The following is a 22690-nucleotide window of genomic DNA, read 5'->3' on the forward strand; positions in this document are numbered from 1 at the left end:
TCAGAGAGCCAGAGTGGCTAATACTAGGGAGGGGGACAGTTCCTTTGTATTCCGCCCTAGTCAGACCATGTGTGTGGTATCATGTTCAGTTCTGTATGCAATATTTTTAACAAGGATATTGGGATAGCTAGGTGGGGCAGTGAATACAGCACTGGCCCTGGAGTCAGGAGGACCTGAGATCAATTGGGCCTCAGATACTTGACATTTACTAGCTGTGTGACCCTGGGCAAGTCACTTAACCTCAATTACCTTGCCCAAAACAAAAAAAGGATATCGATAATTGGATAGACTTCGGAGGAGGGCAACCAGGATGGTGAAGGGTCTTCAGGTAGAACTATGTAAGAATCATTGGGACTGGGAAGGTTTAGCCTAGAAAAATGAAAACTTGATGAGAGGTGGAGGAGGGAAGGCATGATAACTGCCTTCAAGTATTTGAAGGATTGTCACTTGGAAAAGAAGTTTGACTCATTCTTTTTGACGTGAAGGGGCCAAATCACATCCAATAGGTAGAGACTTCAAAAAGGTAAACTTAGGTTTGCTGTAAAGAAAAACCTTCTTTAAAATGGAACAGCCTCCTTGGGGGGTAATGGCTTATCCCTAACTTGTTGTTGAGTCGTTTTCAGTCATGCCCAACTGTCCATGATCTCATCTGAGGTTTTCTGGGCCAAGACAGTGGAGTGCTTTGCTATTTCCTTCTCCAGCTCATTTTACAGATGAGGAAACTGAGGCAAAAAGGGTTAAGTGACTTGTCCAGGGTCACACAGCTAGTAAGTGTCTTGAGGCTGCATTTGAACTCACGTCTTCCTGACTCTGGGACTGGAGCTCTAACCACTGGACTGCCTAGTACTCGCCTCTAAAACACCCCAAACTTAATCTCTTGGGCACCTCTCCAACACTATTTTACAGGGAGTTGTGAACACACAATAGAGGGAGTTTTCTACACTGGGGGTTCCCCACACAACACAAAAACAAAAAAAAAATCTTGAAATGAAGGAACGCATCACTGACATGTAAAAATGGATGTCTTCAAACAAAGGCTGGATGAAACACTTGTCAATATGCTATATAGGGGATTCTTGTTAGGTATGGGTTATATTACAGTGGTTTCTAAAGTCCTTTCCAGCTCTGAAATCCTATAGGTCTATGAAGTCTGTGGGTTAAGAAGGGTGTGCCAAAGTTAGCTTGAACCAGTGGGAAAGCCAGTTGTCAAAGTTTCAATGTGAGTATTTACTCCTTGAAAATTGGCAAACACCACGAATCTGGAATTGATTGACATTTTTCTACAGTAAAGCGATGGAAAAATTTAAATAAGGCACGTTGTTGTTATTGTTCATTTGTTTTCAGTCCTGTTTGACTCTTTGTGACCTCACTTGGGATTTTCTTGGCAAAGATACTGGAATGTTTTGCCATTTCCTTCTTCAACTCATTTTACAGATAAAGAAACTGAGGCAGACGGGGTTAAGTAACTTGCCCAGGGTCACATAGCTAGTAAGTGTCTGAGGTCAGATTTGAAATCAAGAAGATGAGTCTTCCTGACTCCAGGCCTGGACTCTCTCTGCTGAGCTACCTAGCTATACCCAAATAATGCGTATTAAACTTAAAAATATGTTACGGTTACTTTTTTTCCCCCAGAACGCTAGTTGTGAAACATTTACTAGTACACCTCTCATTAAGCCATTGCATCACAAGGGGTATGTTTTGTGGAATAGCCACTGGTCTGGGGGTCAGCCAGGGGATCAGAGTTTTAGTCCTTTCACTAACCATGCCATCAGGCAAACCATTTCTCTTCTCTAGGATTCAATTTCCTCTTTTGTTAAATGAGGATGCTGGATCAAGTGATCTCTAAGATTCCTTCCAGCACTAAGATTCTGTTCCTTCTCAATCTTTCTAAATCCTTAACAAAATAAAAATATAGTAACAAAAAAGTAGGCCCTTGTACAGAGTAACAGCTCAGCTAATGTTTATTGAGTTAAATTGCTCTCCTTATCTCATTAGCCTGTGTATACATATCAGCATTTATTCATTCAACCAACATTTATTTGAACATGTAGTGTGTGCTGGTTAATAATACTAAGCCCCTATCTTCATAGAGCGTAGTAGGGAAAATAAAGCATGCACAAAAACCTGGATTAAGAGGCAAAATGTGAAAAGAGTATTAGAAAAGAGTCTGTTAGAGTGAAATGATCATCATATTTGAGCCAAAGGACCAGAGTTCTAATCTCAGCTCTGTTACCAGTTGTATGGCCTTGATCATACACTTCATCATTCTGGGTCTCCATTTCCCCATCTCTAAAATGAGAATGGAAGAACAGGTCATCTCTGAGACTTTTCCAATCTAAATCTACAATCCTATTACTAAATGACCTCTGGGCTCCATGTAGCTTAAAATATTATAATTCTATAAAATATTTTGGAATTTCAGAGAAAAAAGTATTATTTACTATTGAGATAGTCAAGGAAGATGTCATGTAGGAAAAGCTTGAAGGATGGGCAGAAATTTGAAAAATAGAACTGACCTTCAGGGAGAAAATCTATTGTCTAAAGCCATACCATTCTGAATATGTCCAATGAGTCTGTTCTCATAAGCTAAGCAGAGCTTGACCTAGTTAGTACTTGGATGAGAGCTAGTTGGGTAATAGTACATGCTGTAGTTTTGGGGGAGGTGGTGTGTTAAAATGGAAAATATGCTGGCTTTGGAGTTGGCACGTTGAAGTTCAAACCCATCTCTGAAGCTTACTGCCTGTATGACCTTGGCTGAGTCCCTTAAACTCCCTGGGTCTCCTCTAGGCCAACTAGAAGGCCTTTGGGGCTCATTCTAGATTGATTATCCTATTATCAGATAAATCATGTCCCAAGGACTGGGTAGCAGGGAGTCAGGCAAGAACCACAGCAAGAGATTCTAGCCAAGAAGTTAAGCTGACATAACTCATTGCAGTGAGGAGTTACACTGATTAGCAAGAATTTATAGGTCTCTAGGAGAAACACCACAAAAAATCCTGAGTGAAGATTGTTGACATTTTGCCTACACCCCCATTTTGCCTCAGTGAGGGGGATAAGAGAGTGATTCAATAGGCAAAAGCAACTCTCAATGAAACTGTCAGGCTTCATTGTACAACTTCAGAATAACCAGGTTTCCCTACCTCCAAAGCCACAGATTCATAAGGAAACATTTCTTCCTCTGAAATAATGGGAACCTATTGCTGCCGTGGTACCTGATGAAGAGTTTAAACCCTGTGGGAACAAGAACCAGGGAAGAGCAGAGACTTTTAATGAATAAGCCCAGGAGGGCACCACCCCACCCTGTGAGTGGATATTACAAGGGACTAACATTGAACGGAATCTAATTTGCTTTTGTCACAAGGGCCCTAAGAGACTAATGTGAGCTACTCGAGGCAGAGTTGTTGCCGAAAAACAGTTATTTGCTCTCACTCTGCAGCGAGTAAGCCACAAGATGGCCAATTGTCACAAAGATTGACGAGAAGTATATTCAGGGAATTAGGCTACAGCAAATGGAGAGGCGTGGTGTAACTATATGGGTTCTGCTGTTAATCACAGGCCATTCCCCAGCCAAAGTATTCGGCTGAGAAATCTATTGTCCCTTGGAAACATCTGCCAATAAACAACAGGGAAGAGGCATTCATATTGAGCCTCATGGCTCGCTCTCAGATCTGGGAAGATAACAATGGTCTCTCTTGGGCATCTTTGTTTAAAGGTGTATAAAACCTCTGCTAACACAGAGGCCAAGGACAATAGGAAAACAAAAAAGGCCAGAGTCAACGCTGAATTCACTCACGAAGGGATCTTTGGATGGAAGTGTCCATCTCTGACCTGCCAGTGTTCACTGGGTTTGATGTCTCTTAGCTGATAATGTTCTTAACATTACCAGATGTTTGAACACACAGGGATTTAAGAATGTGGGTATTTGGCCAAGCTATAGTTCTATAGGCCATGACAATTCAGTAGTTTTTCCACAATTATCATAGGTGTAATAACTCAATGCTGCCTTCAAATTCTCACAGATTGCTTTGAATTCCTAGAATTTCAAATTAAGGCTTTAAGCCCCACTCCCTTTAAATATTTTTTTCTGTTACTTGACACTATATTAATCACATAAAACCATATTGCAATGATAAAAGGGATAATTTCATTAAAATATAAATGTAGGATTAAATTATAAAACTGCAATAATATCAAACATTGTCAATAGCCGTGGTCCAAACTAAACTATCTCCTGCCTTTTCACAAGAAGATAGGAAAAAAGGAAGGAAGGAGGGAGGGAGGGAAGGAGGGAAGGAAGGAAGGAAGAAGGGAACAAAAGAAGGAGGGAGAGAGGGAAGGAAGGAGGGAAGGAAGGAGAGAAGGAAGGAAGGAGGGAAGGAAAGGAGGGATGGAAGGGAGGACAGAAGGAAAGAAGGAAGGAAGGAGGGAAGGAGGGAGGGAGGAGTAAGGGAGGAAGGGAAGGGAGAAAGGAAGGAAGGAGAGAAGGAAGGAAGGAGAGAAGGAGGGAGGGAGGAGTAAGGGAGGAAGGGAAGGGAGGAAGGAAGGAAGGAAGGAAAGAAGAAAGGAAGGAAGAAAAGAAGGAAGGAAGGATGGAGGGAGGGAAGAAAGGAAGAAGGGAACCAAGAAAGGAGGAAGGGAAGGAGGGAGAAGGAGGAAGGAGAGAAGGAAGGAGGGAAGGAAGGAAGGGGAAGGAAGGAAGGAGGGAAGGAAGGAAGGAGGAAGGAAGGAAGGAAAGAGGGAAGGAAGGAAGAAAGGAAGGAAGGAGAGGGAAGAAAGGAGGGAAGGAAGGAGGGAGGGAAGGAAAGAGGAAAGGAAAGAGGGGAGAGGGAGGGAAAGAAGGAAGAAAGGAAGGAGGAAAGAAGGAAGGGAGGAAGAAAGAAAAATAGGGAGGGGGGAAGGAGGCTGATCTTGGATACTGAACTTTTAATTTGCCATTGAAGTTAATATGGAAAGATGAGAGAGACCCTTGCATTTAGAGAGCAAGGAAATGGGTTCAAGCTCTGTTACTTTCTACACAGGTGACCCTTAGGTAAGTCCTTTCCCCTCTATAGAGCTCAGTTGCATTATCAGCAATATGTCAGCATTCAACTAGAGGATCTCTTTCACCCCTAAACCCTCTGACCCTTTTTGATCTAAACTTGTCATTTCACTAGTTTAGAGAGATCTCAAAGAGAACTGCTCCACTACCAATGCAGATTACAACTCTTCTGAGAACTCGGAGTCATAGAGAGTGTTTGACAGGTGAAGTGCTTGCCCAGGGTCACACAATCAGTATGTGTCAGAGGCAGGATTTGTTTTGTTTTTGGAGGGGGAAAGGCAGGGCAATTGGGGTTAAGTGACTTGCCCAAGGTCACACAGCTAGTAAGTGTGTCAAGTGTCTGAGGCTGGATTTGAACTCAGGTCCTCCTGACTCCAGGGCCGGTGCTCTACTCACTGCACCACCTAGCTGCCCCCGCAGAGGCTGGATTTGAACTCAGGTCCTCCTGACTCCAGGGCCGGTGCTCTACTCACTGCACCACCTAGCTGCCCCCGCAGAGGCAGGATTTTAACTCTGGTCTTCTTGATTCTGAGATCAGTTGCCTTGAGACAATATAGACTCATGGTATCACAGATCTGATGCTGGAGGGGACCTCAGAGCCATGGATTGGACTTTCCAGCTCACTTTACTTTCCATCTGCAGCTCTGCTTGGTTTCAACTCAGAAAACAAGGTGCCCCCATACTAGGCACTCCCTGGGATCTCCCCAACCTTGCTGTCCAGCAGCCTTTTGTGTGTTGTCTTCCTCCATCAGATTGTAAAGCTCTTTGGGGGCAGGAACTGTCTTTCTTTTTCTTATTTGCATCCCCAGCACCTAGCACAGTGTACTTAATAGATATGTACTGAATTAAATTGAATCTGGTTCTTTTCTTTCATTATAGCAATGATAATACTGAGGCCAGGGAGTATAAGTAACTTGCCTAAGGTTGTACAGGTAATAAGGATCAGTGGTAGGATTTGAACCCAAGTCTTCTGTCTCTAGAACCACTACTAAATACTTTTTTCTATGGTACCACCCTATCTTCCCCAATGTGCTTTATGCCTGTTTTGTACACACACACACACACACACACACACACACACACACACACACACACGCAAGTTCTAATGCTATTAATAAAGATAGAGATAGAGTGATTTTGCTCCTTACAAAATAGTAAAGTATTTATTTTTTCCTGTCTCCCTGTAGGAAAAAAAAAAGTGACAGTTTCCTCTAAAAGAATACACATACATGTGACTAAAGAAAAATTCATTTCAATTCAACAAATATATAAAACATTATGTTAAGTCTTGAGGAATCTACAAAAATCAGTAACACATAACCCCTTATGGAGTTTACAATTGATTATAGTAGGAATATGAGACAAATAAGTATAAAAAAAAACTATATTACAAAAAAGATCATGGTGTGTGTCATGGGGGAGGGGAGTGTTGGAAGGGATCAGAGGAGAGAGAGACCATATTCCATTGGAGGATCAGAGGAAACTTCATGAAGTTCCAATTAAAAACAAGCCTTGAAGGTAAGGCTGCCAATAGGTTAGGGTGTATGTGTGTGGGGGATGGGGTGGGGTGTGTGTGTGTGTGTGTGTGTGTGTGTGTGTGTGTGTGTGTGTTGTGGGGGAGGGAGGATTTCAGGTAAAAGAAGTATGAACAAAGGAAAGAAATTAAAGAGTTCAGGATGCGTTGGGAGGAAGAAACATTTAGAGTTGGTTGGTTGGTTTGGGTTTGGTTGGTTTTTTTGCGGTTTTTTGGGTTTTTTTTGCTTTGCTTCGTTTTGCTTTTTTGTATCCCCAATGCTTAGCACACATTAGGCACTTAATAAATGCTTGTTGACCAAAATTAGTGAAATCTTACTGCAATAAAAAGAAAGTACAGGGGAGTAGTAGAAGATAGGTAGATTGAGGCCAAGGCACGGAGGAATACTCTATAAATGAGATTATTTACTATTATCCTGAATGCCCTCCTCTGGACGCACTCTAGCGTGTCAATGTCTCTTCAGAAATGCCCAGAATTAAATAAACTACTCCAGATGTATTCAGACCAGGGCAGGGTATAGTAGGAACCTCCCCTACTCTGAATACTTTCATGGATTCACAGAAGGATCTGTGATGACATTACAATTGCCCTCCCATACCATATAGAGTGAAATCCCTGTGTGCTTTTCCATCTTCATATTCTTTTCTTCTTTATCCTCCTCTGTCTAAGGTCTACCCAGTAGGCTAGTTGCCTTCTTCAGTTGCCTTGTTATTGTTATCTTAAAGATAACAATGTACAGAGGTCATTCATCTTGTTCCATGACAAACCTGCTTCCTTTCCCAAATATATATGCCTTCACTGAAGTCTTTTATGCTACTTCTCTGGCAGAAGACATCATCGGTAATACGCTACAGGTGGCTACACCCACCATGTGTCTCTCAATTGTCCTTTGAGTCAACTACAGTGAAGATTCATCCATGGTTGGCCTGTTCTTTCATCCACAACCACATAGCATTACCAGGAAAACAACGGAGTAAAAGAGGTGACTTATTGTGGCAGGGAGAAACTTGGGCTCACTGAAGGCTCCACAATTTCCTGAATATAGTATAATCCATTCTTCTACTACTACTCCTTTCTGGGCCCAAGACACATATATCCTTCAATACAATAAGCTGTGTACCTAGCTGCATTTCAGAATCATAGAATACCAGAACTCAAGAATTATTAAGGGCCTCAGTGATTGTCTACTCCAACCCACACCTGAAAAGTATCCCCACAATCACATCCCCAACAAGTGGTCATCCAATCTCTGCCTGAAGACCTTTGAGGAGGAAGGACCCTCTGTATCCAATGGCAGCCCATTAGACTGTTGATGGCTCTAAACATTAGGAAGTTTTTGCTGCCATCTAAATTTAACCTCTTTTACATTGCCACCCATTGCCTTTGATTCTGGAGCCAAACAAAATGAGTCTAACCCTTGTTTCCCATGACAACATCCTCAAAGATAGCTCTCATGTCTCCCTGAGTCTTCTCTTCTCCAGACTAAGCAGCACTAGTTCCTTCAGCTGGTCTTCTACGAAGCAGACTCAAGACCCTTCACTCTGCTGGTTGCCCTTCTCCATATGCTCTCCAGCTTATTTGGGCAATCTGTAGCTTTTGCCCTATTTTTTCTAGTGTATTTAAGGTGAAAATGGTCTTTTTCAAATGATTATGAGAAGTTGATAGATTTAGATGGACTTTGGGTCAGGAAAACTTGGCTTCAGAATCTAACCTCCCACATATCCTAGTTGTGTGGCTCTGGCCGACTCATTTCACCTCTGGAATACCAATTTCTTCATCAGTAAAGTGATCCCTCATAAAGTTGTTATGAGGCTCAAAGGAGATAATGTATGTAAAGTTCTTTGCAGACCTTAAAGACTTTTACAAATGTCAACTATTTCACTTAGGATGCTTTGTAGTGTACTGGGGCACAATGCAATTAGTACATCAGCTGTGATTAGGAGCAGTTGAAGACCAGCATTCTCTATAGGGAATCCTTTCTCTCTTTGAATCTATGCAGGCCCATAATGCTGGTGATCCTATTCAGTGGACATATGTCTCTCAGCTGTGTGGCTCACTTGATGTTATGTTCAGTGATTATGTCTGTAGTCACAGAATTAGTAGAGTGTTTCAGCCAAAGGGGACTTAAACCCATCAAAAATCCTGAGAAGATGTTTGAGAGATCTTGGGCTCTAGGACTCTAAAGAGAAGAGAAAACCTGTGCTTCCATGGACTCAGATATCATAAGCCTAGTGTTTGTTCCACATGCTGAGGACTTCTCGGGGTACTTCATTCCCCACCACCTTGGATTGAAGCTACAGGGCCAGAATTGAGCAATATTTTAGTCCATTCCAGTGCAGTTGAACACCAAATCCCTCTTACCTCTCCCCATACCTGTCCAGTGGTTGAGACAAAAAGCTATGGAACTGGATGCCATTCCTGCCCCAATGGTGATTTGCTCAGTCATTACTGGAACCCCAGTTACTTGGTTCTTCCCCCAACCTATGGCTGGCAAACACTTGTCTCTTGTTCCCATTATTCCTGTGGTTCATAGTCCCCCTTGAAGTGAACATCTTTCCCTCTGCCTGATCTCCCTATATGCTCATCCCTATCCACCTCATTCCTATCCCTCAACAACCCATATCTTTAGCTGCCTTTCCATTTAGGTGTATGCTCTGAAACCTCTACCCTATTGTTCATAAATTTCCCTTCATCTTAGATCTCTTCGTTTGACAGTTTCCATCTTCAGATTCTCATAAAAACCTGGGTCCTTCTAGAACCAGACTTCTTAAACTTTTTCTACTCTTAACCCTTTTCCCATTTCAGTTAGTTGGTATTGCATGGCCTGAGGGCATGTGCAGCACTAAGTGCGCATGCTTTCTGTTCAGAACCAAGGCTGCAATAAAGTTGCATGACATAACACAGACAAATGCTGCCAGGAACACCTTGGATTCATTACTCATTTGACTTTTAATTAATTTTTGGTCATTGCTCAGTCAGAAACTTTTTATTGTTGCCAAATTCATGACCCACAGTTTAAGAAGCATTGTAGAAGATGCTACATCTCTTCTTGCCTTTTCAAGTACTGGGTGCTCCTTTTTGTAAGGCCCCTCACACTCCTGGCCAAGAAATAATCAAATCAAATCAAGCATTCAGTTAAGTGCCTATCACAGTCAGGTACTGTGCTAAGTGCTGGGGATAAAAAGAAAGGCAAAAAATAGTCCCTGCTCAATAGTCTCACAGTCCAATGGGGGAGACAGCATGCAAACAACCTAGGTATAAACAAGACATATGCAAAATAAATTAAAAATTATCTCAAAGGGATGGCACTGAGACTAAGAACTGGGGAAGGCAGAAAGTGGGATTTAACATAAAACTTGAAGGAAGGCAATAGGCAGAGGTGAGGAGGGAGAGTATTCCAGGCACATGGGGAAAGATAGTGAAAGTTCCTAGAATTAGGAAATGTAGTGTCTTCTGTGAGGAACAACAAGGAGGTCAATGTCACTGGATCACAGAATAAGTGGAGGGGAGTTAAGGTGTAAGAAAGCTGAAAAAGTAGGAATGGGCTAAATTTTGAAGGGCTTTAAAAGGGCTACTCCTGCACCTTCACTGCAATATTAAGACTCTCCTTTGGCTAACATCATTTAGCAAGCTCTTCATCTTTGAAATTCACTCCATGAATCTCTATATTTCTTTGTTCAGATCCTTGTCAAAATGATCTGCCAACCTTCAGGTCATTGTCCTTCCTATTTCAAGCAATTTAGCACCTGGCCAACAGCCCTCTCCTCCACTCGAACCCCTACCTTCATACTCCAGGATTTCAACAGGCATATTGATGTCAATCAATTAAACAAGCATTTATTAAACATCTGTCACCAAGCACTCAGCTAGATATTGAGGAGAAAAAAACAAAAACATGGTTGCTCCTGCTCTTAAGGAGCTTGCATTCTTTTGGATATAAGTAAACACAGTAATAGGATACAAAAGCAAAGGAAATTCAAGATAAATACAAAGTTATTTGGGGGGAGGACACTAGTGGCTCAGGGAGAAGTCAGAAAAGGTCTCAGGACATGGAGATTGAGCTGAGTTTGGATGGAAACTAGCTTTCTAAGAGGTCTCAATTTTTCTGCATCCCCTCCAATATTTGTCTCTTTCCCCTTCAATCTGATAGGTATAAAATGATATCTCAAGATTGTTTTATTTTGAATTTCTCTAATCAATAATGATTTAGAGCATTTTTCATATGACAATAAATTTATTTCTTTGATTGTTTTGATTTCTTCATCTGACAGCTAGTTCTTCATATCCTTTGACCATTTTTCCATTGGGGAAAGAATTATATTCTTCTAGATTTTACAAAGTTCTTTATACATGTGAGATATGAGACCTTTATCTGAGAAACTATATAGAAAAATTTTTTTCCAGATTTTCTGCTTTCCTTCTGATCTTGGCTTACATTTGTTTTATCTTTACAAAAACTTTTTAATCTAAGGTAATTGAAATTATCCATTTTACACCTCACTGTGCTCTCTATCCTTGTTTATTCATAAATTGATCACCTATCCGTAAATCTGATAAGTAATATGTTCCACGTTCTTCAAATTTTCTTGCGATATCTCTATATATAGATCACGTAGTGGAGAAGAAGAGGGAGAGTATTGCAGTCATGGGGGAAAGTCTTTGCAAGGGCAAGGAGAGAAGAAGTGGTACGTCATACATGAAGAATAACAACTAGTGTGTCTGGAACATAAAGTGGATGAGGGGGAATGTGTAATAAGCTGGAAAAGTCAGCAGGAGCCAGGCTGTAAAGTTCTTTAAATGCCAAATAGAAGAATGCATGTTTCATCTAGTGGCAATTGGAAGTCACTAGAACTTTTTAAATAATGGAGAGTGACATGATCAGATCTTTGGTTTAGGGATTTCGTTTTAACAGCCATGTGGAGGATTAATTGGAGAAAGCAAAGAATAGAGAAGAGAGGCCGATTAGGAGGCTATTGCGAGAGATATGACTGCCTGAAATACCATGGTAGCTATAGGAGGAGACAGGAGGGGATGAATGTTAGATGTTGTAGAGATGGAACTAACACATCACACACTGATTTAATATTGAGGAGTCCACCAAGACTGCTAGATCTTTTTCACCTGGACTGCTTTCTAGCCCCATTTTTCCTATCCTGAATCTTGTTTCTTTTTAACAAAAAGTCGGACAGTTTTCTACAGTAAGGCTCCATCTTCATAGTTATACTTAATAGACAATGAGGTTCCATTATGTTTATTGCTTATTGACAACCTTGGAAATACAGCCTTAGAAAGTCATACATTTAGACCTGGAAGGACTTTGGAGGCCAATTCACTCATTTTATAGATTAGAAAATCAAGGCCAAGCGATGTTAAGCGATTTACCCAGGGTCAAACAGCTGGGAAGCTGAAGGAAGGTTGGTCTTGAACTCAATCCAGCTTTCCCCTCTCCAAGCCCAGCACTCTATCTACTGTACTACCTAGCTAAGTTTGTTTCACCAATTGTAATGGCAAGCAAAGTGAGACTTTTTGTTGTCTTTTGTTTTGCAGTGCTTCTCAGCACTAAGGCAATCAAGTGCCTTTGATTGAGGTCTTGCCTTTGTTTGTAGGAAGGCCCACACTCTTTTGCTAGTTAGAACACGAGAGGTGTGATACCCTCAAGAGGTATGAAGCTCTCCAACTCCGACTCAGACTATAAATACTCTGAGGTTATTATTCTGTTTGGGGTACACTCATTGGAAGAGTGTTGGTGTGGAGAGCTGGCTAGCTGGCTTTGAAAACCCAGATATTGGTTCTTCTCTTGCTAGTAACTCTGTCTGTATATTTTTGGTCAGATCGCTAGAAACTTGTTTGTTGATTTGTGTTATTTGCTCTGTTTACATTTTCTCTGTAATTTCTGTTTGTATTTGCTCTGGAGTTCAGGGTGCTGGCTTTTCCCCCTGAACTAAGTGAATGATATATGTATGTTTGATTAAAGTGAGACTGTAAATTCCTTAAAGTTGCTTTCCTTAGAAAAGCAGATCAAAGAACCTGTGCTAGGAGCCCTCCCGTATGCTGGTGTCATTGGTCTTACATAGCCACAGTAGCGGCAAGTAGCATTGCTGTTACACCAATGAATATCTCATGCATTTGTTGACTATTCAAGATTTGATGACAAATGTAACCACATAGATAATTCTATTCAACATTCTGATAAGAGATCTTCAAAGAAAAGCTATAGAAAGGATTCTTATATGAGGGGGCTTCGATGGGAACTCTAGGGTCCCTTCTAACTCAGATTCCGTAAATCTGCCAATAATAGGCAAAGAATGGTGTCAGTCAATAGTTTTCAAAGTGTGATCCAGAGACCTCTCAGGCTTCCAAAGGCTCTTTCAGGGATTCTGCAAGGCCAAAACCATTTTCATAAGAATACTAAAATTTTTCATCTCTAATACAGTAAATAGCAATACATGTAACCCACGCAAACACAAGCACTTTGAGGGGCCCTCAGGGACAGCTAGGTGGTGCAGTGGCTAGAGTACTGGGCCTGGACTCAAGAGGAGCTGAGTTCAAATCCAGCCTCAGACACATCCTAGCTGTGTGACCCTGGGCAAGGCATTTCACTCAGTTCACCTCCATTTCCTCCTCTGTAAAATGAGCTAGAGAAGGAAAAAGCAAACCACTCCAGTATCTTTACCAAGAAAACTCCAAATGAGGTCACAAAGAGTCAGACACAATTAACAAAACAACAACAAACAATTTTTAAGAGTGTAAAGAGGTCCAGAGACCAAAAGGTTTAAGAACTTCTGGTAAAAATCATAAACTAAGTCAGGAGTCAACACTTTTTTCATGAGAGAAAGCTCATTTTCTCATTTCCCTGAAGACTTATGATCATGAAACACCTGGAGAAAGAGTAGAGAGAGATTTTGCTGACAATGAAGACACTGAGGAGACCACATACCCCAGTGTTCACTCACTGTTGGGAATGGCAACAAATTAAGGAGAAAGGACAAGTGAAGTGGATGTAGCCATAGCTGCTGGCCATGGATGGAGCTATTCCTTCCTGCTAAAAGACCAGCATCCTAGGGGATCAAGATTCACTGTTAATTGCAATCGACCTGTTGGAAAAGATGAGACAAAGGCATAAGAACCATGGAAAGAGTATAGGATAAATGTATTCAGAGAGGAATATACACCCTTACTTCCCAGACATGTTGTATTGTCAGATGTAGTTTGTGTGGTTCTTTCTACATAAAGACCCAACTGAAATACAGTGAGCCACTTATTTACACACACATGGAATAGACATGGAATCTGTTCCATTGATCACCATAGATGATGATGATCTGATGTAAATATCAGATGATGTTTATATTTATAAATATTTTGTATATGGTAGAGATTCCCTAAAAAATCATGGAGAGGAATAACTCAGACCCATATTAAATCAAAGCATAACTAAACTCTTTACTGCAATGTGCCTCAAACCAGCCAGAACTGGTTAAGTCACCATTTAAGGACCAGATCCCTATGTAGTACCACCTCTGGGTTTACTCTCTCAACAACCATTTACACTAACAGATTGGGTCCCCAGAGGGAAGCTAACTACTTCTCTCCTCAGAGGTTTAGGGATAACCCTGAGGAATGGGAGTTTCTTTTGCTATCCCTCACAAGCCTGAATATGGTATATTCCTCCCAGTATTTATTAACCAGCTGATAAATCCACAACATCAATTACCCATCTGTTGTCAATTCATTTCGCAAAAGGGTATTTACTGAGAAAGCATAGCAAAGATATGTTACTAAAATATTGGCCAGAACTGTTGGGAACACTGTACCCTCTGCAATACTCTGTCTCTGGAAAGTGGGCTCAAGCTTGAAAGCAATGAAAGCAAAAAGGAATGGAAACACACATGTAGGAGACACATGTGGCCAAGGGGTACCTGTCAGCCTTGGGAGTCATTTCCTTCCTTCAAGTCATTTTCACCAAGTTCATGCTGGGGAACGGTACAGCCAGCAGACCCTTGATTGAAGGATGAAGTGTCTCAGCTACTTATCTGTCGGGCCCATTCATTAATTTTCACTTCTTAGGGCTAGCTTCCAACAACCCCTTCATAACCTAACCCTTCCATTCTTCTTACATCTTACTTCTTTCTACATCCTCTCATTCCGGTGATAATGATCTCCTTACTATTAGTCATACAAGACACTCCATCCCTTGAATCCTGGTATTTTCATTGACTATCTCCCATGCCAAGAATTCTCTCCCTATTCATTTCTACTTTCTGGCTTCCCTGTTTCCCCTCAGGTCTCAGCTAAAGTTTTACCTTCTGCAAGACATCTTTCCAGGTTGTCATCCTCTGAGAGTATGTCTGATTTATTCTGCATATACCATGTTTGTACATAAGTTGTTTGACATTATCTGCCTCACTAGACTGTAAGCTTTTTGAGAGCAAGGATGTGGTTTGTTTCTTTGCTTGTTGGCCTTGCTTTGTATGCATTTTAAAATGCTTGTTGACTTAACTTGGCTTAATTGGCTTGGCTGCAGTAGCTACGGTAGCAACTCCAATTGCTAGTCTCTGGTGGCTCTTCCAGCCTTTCAGAGCTCATGGATTCAGAACCTGCTATGTTCCATCTCACTTAAAAGTAAGATCGGGGGGAAAAAATAAACACAAATGACACTGGCACCATACACTCAGAGCTACATGCCAGGTGGCAAGAAAATGGCCAGCTGTCTTTCTCTTCACCTAGTGGTTAACAGAAGTTCTTCCTCCTTATACAAAAGTCACCAGGGAAGAGAGTGAGAGATTGTCCACTAAAACCTTCTGGATGGCTTATCATCATGATGTAGTAAGCTAACACAGAGACAATACCTGCACTGAGGCTCTGAAGTGAGACGGGTCCCTGCATTATGCTTGCCCATAAGCAGGCTCCTCAACCTACCATGGGGATTGGAACCAGGAAAGGCATATTTTGCATGTTCTGTATAACCCACTAGGAAGGGCAAATGTGTGCATGCTCTAAACAATGGGCCCTCATTAGCCAGTCCTCCATTATATGCACTCTTCTTCCCATTAAAAATTGACCACCCTCAGCAAATCATTTGGGGTACATTTTGAACTCATATATAGGCAGAAATCACAATTGCTTCCAGATACAGTTATGAAGATTCAACAAACCTAGGATATTTTAAACAGTTGATAAGAAGCAAATGCTTGCTCAGTATTCAACAAGGGCCTCTCTTGGTACTCAAAACAGTTTCCCCAACTCAAAGGCAAATAGAAAAGGAAAAGGAAATCAGGTTGCCTGTCTCAGAAGGAAGCATGTTCCCTTCAGAGTTTCCTAGAATACATAGGACTCTCCCTATAGGGATTTAAGACCTGGAGTCAATTAACAGTCACCCCCTTACCTTCAGATTAAGAACCAAATTTCTCTGCTAAAATTCATCCATGATGCCCTCAGCACAAAGGGCCATCCAACTGGGATTCAGACAAAATCTCTAGGTCTTTTTTTCCACGAGGCACATAAAACTTTCTCCTTTTGGAGGTCTAGAAAAATTTTCTCTGGGTCCCTATGCCAAAGAACAGCCCAAATTTTCCCACTGGATTCCTGTCACTGCAAGGGCAATCTGCATGGAATTCCAAACTCACCCAACAATAGGACAAGCAGGCTCAGTTTGAGAAGAAAGAAAAGAGAAGTGGGATTCCAGAAGAGGAGTTTTGTTTTGGGGTTTTTTTATGAACCACTATAAGTTTGAACCTGGGGTGGGAGGTGAAGGAAGCCATAGTTGCCTTTCTCCCTTCCTCCGCCCCAGTTTCCATATAACCATAAATGCATAGTGCCTTTGTTTCTTTTCTCTCTTGTGTTTATTCTTTCCTGATCATGGGTAAGTGAGTAATCAGACGGAAATGTCCAATTTACGACCTTATGAGCTTTAAAATGTTGGAAATCAGAGGTCCAGCCACTCGAGTTGGTAACAGAGTCTGTTGTCAGTAAGCAGCAGCCAACCAGCCCAGCACGGAGCCAGCCCAGCTAACCAAGGATGCATCTTGTTGGGCTATACCCACTGCCAGAAATGAAACAGGTGGGTACACAGAAAAGGGAGAAAATGACTCCCAAGTTCAGGAGGCAGCCCTCACACACGTGTGCCTTATATGGACGCTTCCATACTTTTCTTCTTCAGACTTGAACCTACTCTTTCTAGGGAACAGCATACCTCTTCAATTGGGGTGGGGAGCTATGTTGTGTAATAGCTCTTCTTGCCACATATCTTCTTAATCATTTTTTAAAGTAATTGATCCTACGCTTAACACAGCGCCTGGCATTAAGAACTGCTTGTTGACTTGACCATGTCCACTTGTCAATTCATATTATGGAGCACAAAAGATGGAGGTTCTACAAGCAATAAAAACAAAAGCTGCAACTTCTCAGGGTTATCCCCAGGACCCCTGTTGTAACAATTCGGCTAGCAGCTGCTGTGGGGGTATAAAACCAACAACAACCAGCTCACAGAACACTGCAAGCCCAGATTCTTTTGATCTGCTTTACTAAGGAAAGCAATGTTAATGGGTTAACAAGCTTACTTTAATCCAGTATACAAATATCATTCACTTAGTTCAGGGGGAAAAGCCAGCACCCTGAACTTCAGAGCAAATACAAACAAATTACAAACATCAACAGACAGACCTTGTCTGATTCAAATCTCAATGCATAGTTACCAGAGTTCAACAAAGTCTGAACATCTGGGTTCACAAACTAGAGGGTTCTTAACTACAGCTGCCCAGAGTCTCCACATCAGCACACCACCAAGAGTGAAAGCCCTAAGCAAATAGCTCTGTCTACTCCTTTTATGCACTCTTTAGCCATAATCAAATGTCATCTGAGCGACCAGAACTTAAGCTCTTACTATTGGCTCTGGAGTTAGCAACTCCCTGTAGGACCCTGAGGGCTTCATGCCCACATGGGCTTAGCACCTAATAGCTAGGGGTTTTGGGCCTACTTGGGAGTGAACATATAATCAGACCTTCCTTCATGGGCCCCACCTGGAGTCCCACCTTAGTTACCTAATTTAATCAAGGAAATAAAGGCCACTTGGTTGAATAAGTGCTAAGAGCCCATCTTGATTGCCAATATAACCCCAAGGAGAGAAATAGTTAGCTGCCCTCTGGGGACCTAATGAGCCTGGGAGGAAAGGAGCTGGGAGAGTGAGGTCTAAGAGGGAATCTATACCTACAACCACAAAAGAGAGAAAAGGAGAAGAGCAAAAATGCTTTTCATACTGACAGAAAAAAGTAACACAATGACCTCATTTTCTCAGTACCTGACTACTTTAATGCAGTGTGTTCAGGGCTTAGAATTTGTTTAGATTTGCCTGTAGTCCAGTTTCTTTTTTCCCTTTTCTCTTATTTTTTCCATTTTATTTTTCTGTCTCCCATTTTTTTCACTTTATTCTTTTTCCTTTCATCTTTCTTCCTTTGGTTCATTTTCTTTCTCCAACTCACTTATTCTCTTCTTTCTTCATTTCTTTGTCACTTTTTAATTTCCTTTTCTACTCTTTCTTTCTTTTCTGTTTCCAACCCCTACAAATCTATTTCTTTAACATCTATTTTACTCTCTGTCTTCCATTTGCCAACCAAGTCCTCGCCAGCTGTGTAACATATCTAGCCCCTAGCTAAATGCCCTTTTTTCTCTATTAAAAATCATTTAACCATAATATCTAGGCTTCTTTACTTCCTTCTTCACAGTGCCATAGCTGACAGTTTCTCAGAGGCAATATGTTTCAAAATTTAGATGTATAATATAGTCAAACGGAAGCAAGGTGGTACATTCCAAGCAGTCAGGTGAAGTCTTAATAAACTGACAAGTGTAAGGAGCACATTGACAAATTGGTATTAATAATCAATCAATCAACACTTAACAAGCATTTCCCTATTACATAATAGTAATTATTTTCCTGCTACATAATAAATTGCATATAATTGTATTGTTATAAATATTATAATAGTAAATAGTAATTATTTCCCTACATAATAATAATAATAATCACCTATTACATGCCAGGCTCTGTGCTAGGTACTGGGGTTGCAACAGCAAAAATGAAAGTCACTGAACAAGCTTACCTGCTATCAGGAGAGACAACATATATACACATACATGCATAGACATATATAGATATATATTATATATAATATATGCATATATATCCCAAATAAATTCAAATTAATTTGGAGGAAAGCACATTAGCAGCTAGTTGGATTAGCAAAGGCTCATGTAGAAGGTAGCAAGTGAGCTAATATTTGAAGGAAACAAGGAATTCTAAAAAGCAGAGGTAAAGGAGACGTGCAATCCAGGCATGGAAGACAGTCTATGAAAAAGGGAGGAAACCAAAGATAGAGTGACATGTGTGAAGACCAATAAGAAGACTCATTTGGAAGCAGCTAGGTAGCAAAGTAGATAGAAAGCTGGGCCTGGAGTCAGGAAGACCTGAGTTCAAATCCATCCTCAGATACTAGCTGGGTCACTTAACCTCTGTTTGCCTCAGTTTCCTCTTCTATAAAATGGGGTGGTAATAGCTCCTACTTCCCAGGGTTGTTGTGAGAATCAAGTGAGATCATAATTGTAAAGTACTTGTCACAATGCCTGGCACATAAGAAATACTAAATAAAGTTAGCTATTATTATTATTATTAATAATTTGACTAGACCATGGAGTATGTGAAGTGGAATACTGAGTAAGATAAGAAAGATGGGTTGGAACTAGGTCATGTGGTAAAATTAATTGACACAACAGTAAATATAGGAAACATCTTTCCACAAAACTTCATTTCTTGTGGATAAAACATACACACACACACACACACACACACACACACACACACGACGACTTGAAATCATTACTAAATAGGCTTCTTTCTTGTAAGGTACGAATCCATTACCCATTGGGCAAATCTGTGCGCAGTGAGGAAGACACCAATGCGTTGTGTGGGCACAATGACGTGTGTGATTTTCCTCCTTTTCTGCCATTCCCTACCCTTCTTTTCTGCTCCCGCTCTTTGATAGATTCAGGCGGACCAGCTCATGCCACAAAGGATTATGATTTTATGGCATGCTTCACTTATTCCATAAACGTGCTTATCAATGACTATGTGCATCATAATAAGAACACTTACAAATATCTCGGGGATGACACAGAAATTCTGAACACTTCAGCCATTCTGTCGATGTTTGGGGGAAAGAAAAATTCCTGACCCAGCTCCAGCTTAAAAAGCAACTTGCTGAAACATCACCTCAAACAGGAGGTTCCAATTCAATGGAACTCAACTTATTACATGCTTGAGCAGCTCCTGGAACAAGAAAAAGCTGTACAAAATTTTGCAGCCCAATGTGTGAGGAAGGAAAAGTAGATATTCTTCTAACCTTTACTCTATGAAGTCTGACAGCTGTTTGGGTTACCATCCTCCTTGGGAAGTCAGTGCTGACAAGGCAAGTGTGAAAGAGGTGTTCACCACTGATCAAGTATCGGCAAGCCTCAGTCAAATAAATGTCAACTTAATTTGAAGCAAAAGAAACTCAAGACATATGGAACTGAGAAACTCCACAGATGCCAGCTTGGGATGGCATGGGGAGGAAGGCAATGTTTCAGTGGGGCTACATTCCTTGAGGCATGAATGGGTAGCAGGAAAAAATTCCAACCCTATTCCCTGGATGACCTTGGTCATGTGAAAATAATTCTGAGACTGACATGTCTGTTTTCTATCAGTTACCTTACCAGGCAGGTGCACCAGACACAAGAATAAACCTGTTTGCTGAAAGGAGCCAATCAGGAGTTTGCAGTAAGCCAGAAGTCTTGCTCACTCCCAGATGGCTTTGCTGGTGTTTGCTGGCTGATTTGCTGAGCTTTGCACCCCAAACCAGCCTAAACCAGCCTTGTGGTCAACAGTCCTGCAAAACATCCTGCTTCTGTGTTCCACCTGTTCCTGGGAAAGACTGTCCATTCTTTGCCCTAACGGTTCCCAGCAAGCATAAATTGCCCCTGCCTCTCCTGGGCTGTGGGCTCCTTTATACCTTTTACAGGGGCAGCCTCGGCACTAGTGTCTGATTTTCCTCCTAAAAAATATTTCTGCTTTCAACTCGGCTTGGACTCCTCTGCATTTTGAGGAGTGGGTTTCATCCAGTTGCAGTCACCATAAGAAAGCTGAGGGGAGCAAATGTATGCAGGATCTGTGATGAAATTGCTTATTTTTTCCCCTCTATATGCTGGTTAGTTGTTGTCCTTCATACTTGAAGAGGACCAAAATGATATCATTATGTCAGGGTCAAGGTACAGCATGTCTGACTGTGGCTGATCAAATCAATACAAACTCAGAAGGCTCTACCACAGGTTGGACACAAAGAGTCTATAATGAACATTTGGGGTGGAGATGTCTCTAAATTTGTGCATCTCCTGTTTCTTGCACTGCGCCCTCTTTGATGCAAGCATGCAATGCTGGGCTGTGCCAGTGTATCCCATGTCTCATGATCAATTCCAAAGTTCTTCAGGGAGACTTTAAAAGTGTCCTTGTAACACTTCTTCTGACCTCCATGTGAGCACTTGCCTTGTGTGAGTTCTTTGTAAAATAGTCTTTTAGGCAAACATACATTTGGTATTCAATGTAGCCAGCCCAACCAAGTTGTGCCCTCTTCAGTAGGGTTTGAATGCTTGGCAATTCAGCTCAAGAAAGGACTTCAGTACCTTATCTTGCCAGATGATCTTCAAATCTTCCTAAGACAATTCAAATAGAAATAATTCCATTTCCTGGCATGGTGATGTATGCTGTATGCATCAGTCAGAGTTGACTAGCAGCAGAATGTTTCTTTATCAGAGAAGATGTCCATCAACCAGAAGATGAGCTGAATCCCTGGCCAGACTTGCTAGGAGATATAGTCCTCAAGGACTACACATATATATATATATATACACCTCTGGACAAGGTAGAGCTGAGTTACAATGTGAAATGTCAATTTAACAATCCAGCAAAGTGTTTTGTTTTGATATTTTTAACTTCCTTAGAGAGTATAACAGTAGTTATATATTATTACATACTGTTTTAAGACTTTCTGTCAAGGTGTGTTTGTGGATTGTGTGAATAATAAGCATTTTTCTTTGTAGAGGAAATAAATAGATGTCCCATATCTGGTTCATATTTTAGATTGATTGTATAATAGAGGGCACTGGGGAGATTTACCAGTGATCCCAATTCTTATGATTATGCTTAGTGTGCTCAGTTGATGCAATCTCCATGTAGACCTTGGAGCATAAGCAGACATTCTGTAATTAGTTCTGGTCCTCTAGTCACATGGTGAAGCCTTTCAAATGGTGGTGACTGCCTATGGAGCTGGAACTGGGGTACATTCAAAAGGCAATAATTAGCCAAAATGAGTCTCTTGGTCTAGTTCTTTGTGGCTTGGATACCCTTCGAGCAAAAAGGAGAGTCAGCTGTTATTTGTTTCTGGTTGGGTGAGGAACCTTGGGACCTTTCTCCTCTAAAGTCCACATAAAGGCAATAGCATAGAGCCCTGCTAGGTTGCTTCTGTCTTTGTTGTGTCAATTCTTTCTTGCTATTGGATATGTCTATTGTGTTCATTGTCCTTTGTTTTCCAAGAGGACCAATGACATCACTGGTGATAAAATTCTTAAAATGTTATTTATTTTAATTTATTAAATAAAACAAGTATTTCCATATTATAGTAGAATAAAAAAGGTGATTGCACATGAAATTATAAATCTATTAATACAACTTGCCGTTCCTTTTAATGTATAATAAAGTTATCATGTAAATTTTTTTCTTCCCTCTTGCTCTTCTCAGATGTCTTGACTTGTGCATGAATTGGATTTAAGTGAGGCAGATTTGCATGAAGTTGTCAGCCTCAATCTCTCCTCCATAGTCAGTGAAGTCTAGTGGCAAGACAAAAATCAAGACAACTGGGAATGGCCCAGGATGCAGTGGATGACCTTGGTGGCTTCAATATCTGACTAAGCTCTAGCCACTCCATAGTGTCTGCTTCAGCCACTTTCATGGCTATTGGAACAAATTGTCATCTGCCCATTCTACCAGGGGAAGTCTTCACATGCTCAGGGTATACATGCCCTCTAACTCATCAACA

Source organism: Trichosurus vulpecula, chromosome 1 (assembly GCF_011100635.1).
Source record: "Trichosurus vulpecula isolate mTriVul1 chromosome 1, mTriVul1.pri, whole genome shotgun sequence".
Lineage (NCBI taxonomy): Eukaryota > Metazoa > Chordata > Mammalia > Diprotodontia > Phalangeridae > Trichosurus > Trichosurus vulpecula.